Source organism: Sciurus carolinensis, chromosome 13 (genome assembly GCF_902686445.1).
Source record: "Sciurus carolinensis chromosome 13, mSciCar1.2, whole genome shotgun sequence".
NCBI classification, from domain to species: domain Eukaryota; kingdom Metazoa; phylum Chordata; class Mammalia; order Rodentia; family Sciuridae; genus Sciurus; species Sciurus carolinensis.
The window spans coordinates 94019651-94026713 of NC_062225.1; positions in this window are offsets into that span (position 1 = coordinate 94019651).

Consider the following 7063-nt stretch of genomic DNA (forward strand, 5'->3'; position numbering starts at 1 on the left):
TTTACTAAAATGTCCTTCAAATGCATTGTTAGATGAAGGTGGTTCCAGGTCCTGGCCTTAGAAATGGGGAAGGGACTAGAGCCACTCAGTGGAAGGTCCTGTGTGACTACATGAGAGCAGGACCGTGGAAGTTTGGAAGAGTGCACTCATGCAGGGCTTGGGCATAGGGAAGGCCCCTTCTTTTCTCACTTTGCTTTTGTTAGTGCATGATGTTTTCCATGAGAAATTTCCCCTCCGAATGTCAAAATATGAACAAATACATATGGACTCTCCTCTGTAGAAAGACCATTGCTCATAGATTTCGACAGTTGTAGTGATTTTGCATAGAGAATACCTGCCCAAATTTCCTGAAGGAGCAATCTTAGGGACCACAGGCAACTTGTAGTAATGAACAGTTGTCCCTTTAAATTTGAGGTGGACAGCATGATAAAACTCCTATGTACAAGACTCTGATGACACAATCCCATTGCTGACTTTGGGGTGGATTGGAATCTGCATAGACATTTGGGATAAATGATGAAGTAGCTGTATTATCCCTTTTGTTAACCTTAACAAACATGTGTTCCTAGTCACAGGCACCAAAGAACCTGATAGGTTGGCCACAGTAGGACTTAGAAAATGAGGGGACTGATTTCCATAGGTGCCATTGCCCTGGAGCCATGTCCGCTGTCCATCTCCCATGTGCTCCTCCTCTGCTCCCAGCATCTCCACAGAGCATGCCCTCACCCCGATCAGGGTCCACCTTACCCCAGCACTGGTCTGACCAGCTGGTCCATTCCAACATGGCCCTGGTGCCTGGTCTCTTCCTCTCTGCTTCTTTGTTGGAGGGTCTTTTTGCCATTGGGGTGGGAGGCTCGTCTTGCTTCCTGATTTATGAATCAGTGCTGCCACTTGCTCTTTGCCAGAGGTATTTCAGTGGAGTGTTCTTTCCTGATTCAGGCCTTGCTGGTGGGCTGTGTGGAAGGGGAGTCTGTGCCACTCTCTGAGTCTTCATTCCCACAGAATAAATGGAGCTCTTGCTCTGAAGACCCAGACAGCCTTCCCTGAGTGTGGCCTGGGGCTGGGTTTCTTGTTCTCTGATGGACAGAAGACTTTGACTCTCAGCACTGGAAGCTTCCTAGCCTTTGATCTTTGTCATTTAGGATGCACAGCCTCTGTTCCTGATCCTTAATGTGGCCTTGCTTAGCTCTCTGTAGCTCCTCCTAGACCTGGGCGCTTCCACGATGAGCTTGCCACTTGCACTTCTTCAGTGTACACACACTTGTGAGCAGGTATGGGCAGGGGCGTGGACCAGTGGGAAGGTGTGCAGGACCCCCAAGGCTCAGAGTGCTATGGTGACAGGCAGCAGGACTGCCCTTGGGGAGAACACTGTGGGTCAAAACGACAGGCCTCTGCTCATCCACAGCTCCGTTCAGCACAAGAGAAGAGGGGTGGAGGCCAGGCCCCAGTGCATTTCAATGATTAGCAGTGCTAATCATTGCTGGGTGCCCTCTACTCCACAGTGTTATGGGTGGGAATGGGCACATCTTTGAGTTCTGAAATAATCTGGGCCACAGCCTTCTGATGGCCGGTGCTAGAAAGCAATGTTTAAGGAGCATTCAGGTAATTCTGCTCTAGGACTGGTTCTCTGTGGAGAAAGTGGACCCAGAACAAGGTCCCTTGGCCAGTGTACTGAGATACCCATAAGAAAAGCATTGCACAATAAGACACTAACGCAGAGCAACCCACAGAGGCTGGGTCACTATCAGCTCAGACCCCACCAAGTGCCTGACCTTGGCACCACCTCCGGCATCCGCACCCCACAGTCCTACCAGCCCCTCACAAGTGACTCTCTTGGAGCATTCCTCGGTGGAGCAAGAAGAAGGGACAGTGTGTTGTGCCTGAAGACCAGGACCCACCCTGCTGTAGCTGGAGCTGCCTGTGGTGCTGGGAACGACCGTCCCTCCTGCAGTCTGCAGCATTTGGGCAGGTGCACCTGGGAATTCCCACCTGGAGAAGCCCAGAGTAAAAGCAAATGCAAATTCACAGTGAGAGCCACAGTCCTCTCTGTTGAAGACTGATGAAGAGACTCCCCTCTCCTGGCTTTTCAGCAATACTGTGTGATTCTTTCTACTGACCGAATCAGCTTCCAGCCCAATCTTCTCCCGAGACCTGAGAGCTGAGGAGATGGTACCCTTTGGTGCTGGGGGAGGAAGAGAGCAAATGTCCCCCTTCCCGAGAGGAGGTGGGTGATGACCACTGCCCTGAGGAGGGCCCGTGGGTTCCTGGGTGGAGGGCTGACGAGCCCCCTTATCCTTCAGTGGCTCCTGTGGCCTGTGGCCACATTCTTCTCTGTGCACGAGCACGAGGTTCTTCTGTCTCCTTTCTTGGCAGATTGTGTGTGATCCTGTCACTTTCGGATTTGAGGTCTACTCGATGACACAGCCTGGCTGGGCCTGGCTGGGCTGCTGGGCTGTGGGCAGAGCGGCTCAGAGCTCTGTGGGCACTGGCTCTGCTGCAGGGTGGGCTCTGCAGGCTCCACCCACCCAGGCCCACATTGCTCCTCCCTGTCACAGATGGGCACATGGAGGCCCCCCGGGGAGGGACCTGCCCACCAAGGCCTAGCTGCCACACAAAGGCCAGGACCTGACCCCAGCACTCTCCTGAAAAGTGGTGGCCAATGTGACTTGTGGCCACAGTGGTCAGGGTGGCAGCCGCCCTGCCCTCGGCTGTCCAGGGCTGACCTCTGACCTCTTGTCCTCACTTGGGTCACTGCTGCCCTTGCAACCGAGAAGCCCAAAGAACCCAGCAGCTCCAGCTCTGCCCACAGCACCTCCCTCCTCGAGACTGGCCAGCGGCTGCCCACCCTGCCGCCCCTGCTCTAGCACTTTTCCTGGGGTCTCCAGACAGGGCCTGGGAAGCCAGGGCAGAGGGAAGGGTGGAGGGCGGGAGGCCTCACAGCCCACTCGAGGTGCCGGCAAGGACATGGCGTGGTCATCGTGGGCAGAGACGACGAGGAGAGCCTCTGGCCACAGCCCTCTAAGCTCCACTGCCAGTTCTCCCCAGACTCCCTCCAGGGCCTCTCGCCCCGTCCAGAACCAGTTTGAAGGGCAGGAGCACTGGCCTGGCAGTTACAGTTGAAGCCCTGAACCCCGACTGCAGGCCCCTGGACCCTCCATCAGCTCCTTCCTGACGGGAAGGGCGCTGCCTTGCCACTCCTGTTCTCCAAGATGGGACCGTCTCCAGGCCACGGAGTTGGAGGACAGCGGGCCTGTGAGCCCCGAGGCTCCCGCCCTGCTGAGTCCTCCCTCTCTAGCCTCAGTTTCCCCAGTCGGGCCGGATGTGTCACCAGCACCAGGCTTTGGGTCCCTCGCCATCCCAGGGGCCGGTGGGGAGGGCCCTGCACCTGGCAGCAGGTGTGCCTTACCAGCCCGCCCCTCGGCTCCTCCTGAGGGGCCATCGCCAGCGGGTTCCTGGTGGGCCTTGGCCTGTTCTCATTTAAGGTTGGGCCAAGCTCTTCAGGGTTCTCAGAGGAGAGGAATAAGGCCCGAGTCCTCCACGGGGCCAGCTCATCCCTCCTCCAGCTCACCCACCCCAGGACCAACACACCTCCCAAGGCAGGTTTTTGGCAGCAGAGGTGTTTCTCTCTGTGGCCTCCTTTGGTAGTTACCAGACTCCAGTTTGGACTGGAGTGTCCCCAAGTCCAGGTGGTGATGGTTTGGTCCCCAGCCTGGGGCCTATGGGGGGATGGTGGAGCCTTTAGGAGGCAGGGCCTGGTGGGAGAAAGTTGGTGTCCTTGAAGGGGACCACGGGACCTGGCCCAGCAGCTCAGGGAGTGGCTGACGGTGGTGTCCAGCATAGCAGGTGTAAACAGAGATGAGTTCTCCAAGGAGGACTCGTGGTCCTGGAGGCCACCGTTGCAGGGACCTTCTCCCTCGAGGCCTGCGGGGGAGGGGGGGCTTCCTGCCTCTCCAGCTCCAGGTGGCCCCTCAGTCTCTTTGACTTGTGGTCAAATCACTCCAGTCTCTGCCTCTGTGGTCACGGGACGTCCTTGTCCCTGTGTCTGTGTCCTGGCCACCTCTTCTTAGGAGGACTCCAATCTCCTTGGATGGGGGCCGTCCTTGCAACTGCAGGTTTACCTGATTACCCTATTTCTAGGGAGGGGCTCGCTCACAAGCATGGGCGGACTGCCGCCTGTCCTTCAGAGGGCCAGCTCCAAGATGGGCACAGACATTCTGCACGCCTGGGCCCAATCCCTGCTGTTCATCAAGCCTGAGGTGGGGCATGGTCAGAAGGAAAGCCCAATCAGTGAAAGGATCTAGAATTGGGCAATAACGAGTTGACTTTTAAAAGATAGAACGGATTAGAACCTGGCCAGGCCCTGAGAGAAGGGAGTTGTTGGTAAGGGGAAGAGTCCAGCCTTGACTTTGGACTTGGGAGGTTGCGTGCAACCAGGCCCATGGTGTCCTCCTGTCTGCATCCTTGCAGCCCCTCTGAGAATATCTGACTGCACACTCCTGCCCTGTTGGCTCTGCCACAGCTGACTGGGGAGGAGACATAGGCAGGAGACGGGTTCTACTGCATCCCACACTCCGGCACCCCAAGAAAAGGAATGATGTTCCCCAGGGATGCCACACCCACTCCCAGGCCAGGGTGTGTGCCCCAGGTTGAGTGGTGGCTGTGGGAGCAGTGTGCTGAGACCTGGGTGATGGCTAGGAGGCCCGTCCACTCACTTCCCAGATGGACAGGAAAAGCCCTGGGCTCTTCCCTTGCTCTGGGCCAAGGAAAGCAGGGCCAGGACTCAGAACTCAGGAAAGCACTGATTGGACAGTAAAGGTTGGTCTCAGGGGAAGGACACAGATCAAAGCTGGCAGTGGGAGCAGGGACATGGTCCTGAGAGACCAGGCTGGAGCTCCCGGCACTCAGCTCTCCCAGCAATACAGTGGGCGAGCGGTGTGGGGCCCTGCACCAGGGGGAGCTCCCGGGGCCACTACACCAGGGACTGTGCCGGGCTGGACACAGTCTGGCTGATCTCAACCTGCAGCCCTCCGGGTTCAGGGAGGACACCAGGCCACCAGCACAGATCACGGTTGGCATCAACCAGCTGTGGACCAGAACCAGGCAAAGAAGACTCTTACCTGGGATGACCCAGGTGTGGACCTGGCCTCTCTGCAGGCACATGCCCTCGACATGGTTGGTTTTGTCTCAGCATTTCCAAAACAGCATTTCGGATCACATATTGTCTAAATAATGTCTCCAGGCCACGGAGCTCCACAGTCAAAGCACTCATTACGGAGAACAAAGCCAGCCTCCAACGTTAGCGGACACCCTGCCACTCACACTCCAGAGTGTGTTTGCGATCGGTGCTTTCCTGGACTATGAGGGCGGGAGCCGACCATGTCCCAGATGGGATCCTGGTCCCAGGGCTGCTCCTGCTGGACATGTTGTGGAACCAGGGTTCCCAGTGGACGGGAGGGCACCTGCCTTTCCACGTGCTCCCCACCCACCCGTGACTTTTGAGGTGTGACTCCAGCAGAGACCAGATGAAGTGTGGTTTAAACCAAAGAAGTAATGCCACTCAAACCCTAATGACACTTGTGGTCACCCAGTATGGCTTGGCAGAGCTCAAGAGTCTAGGAATGCCAAGTAAAGACACTCTGCACACATGAGGCCTGAAGTCTGGTTTGAAAAGAAGCTTGTGTCTCTGGCTATGCTTAATAAGGAAAGTTTAATTTCCTAGAGCAGTGCAGCTGCTAGGGTGTAATGCTGGTGCTGACCTTCACTACAGTTCCAGTCCACGGATGTGGGATCATTTTAGCTCCCGTGTCTGTCCTGCACGTTCTTCTCAGGGTGGAGTTAGGCCTCCCAGTAAGGGCAAGTCCCACAGCCTGGCAGAGGCATCCCGGGGAGGCTGTGGGGGGAGGTGGCGTGGGAAGGGGATGGGCAGGCCAAGGGTGCAAGGAGCAGGCCTCTGGGTGAGCCAGGGCCGGGAACTGAGATCCTGGTCCATTTCGTTCCAATTTCATTGGCACTGGGAGGGTCCACCTCTCAGTGCCATGTTTGTCTTCTACATAAAAAATAATTCGTTTTTGTCTTTCGAGGTTGTTAGGATTGACACAATGCTTTTCGTTAATTTCCTTTACAATTTTTAAAGCTTCGATATCTTTCTTTTGAAATAAAAATGAGCCCACAGGGAGTTGGGAGCACAGGCCGAGTCCCCTGGCGGTGCTCGGTCTCCTCCAATCGAGGGCCCCTCCAGGCCCTCAGACTGGGGTCTTCTCACTGCTCACCTGAGCCCACGCAGGTCTTTGTGGGTCTTTTGTTCTTTTACAAATTCAGGGCCTCACACGTGCCAGGTGAGCCTTCACCACTGGAGCCCTTGTTTTCTTTTTGAAATGGGATCTTGCTATGTCGCCCAGGCTAGCCCTGAACTCCTGGGTTCCCAAGGTCCTCTGGCCTCAGCCTCCCCCAGTATCTGGAACTGCAGAGTGCACTCCCTCGACCATCCAGGTGGCTAGATGGGCTTACCTTGAAGGCTGTTTCCACTGAACTGTTTCTCAGGGCCCGAGGCCTTGCTTATTGGTCCCCTGGGGTTCTCTTCTCACTCCCTTCTCAGGCAGCTGAGGGCACACTGAGCTAGCTGCTACCTCCCCTCTTCCAGTTGTTCTCTGCCCGCTTTGCCCCACCTTTACAGGAACCGCCTCTAACAGTGAAGTGACAGTGCTCCCTGATCAGGTGTCTTCCTCTTGGGGTGGCCAGTGGAGTGACCCTGCCTCACGTCCTCCCATTCACAGTTCAGTCTTGCTGGGTCCAGCTACACCTCCTCCCCCTGCCTTCCCAGGCACCCCACCTCTGCCCCACCAACTCCATGGTCATGTGGGAAGCTGGGGCACAACCTAACCCCATGTGGCCCCTGGACACCCTGAACTCCTTGCTAAGGAGAGGGTCACTGTGCTCCAACACAGGAGGCCTGGGTGGGTGCAGATGGCTCCTCTGCAGCCCAGGCCCTATTGGGGTGACTGCTGAGTCTGAACCCTAACCCGACTCCAGGCAAGTCTTGGCTGGTGGACTCCATCTTCCAGGC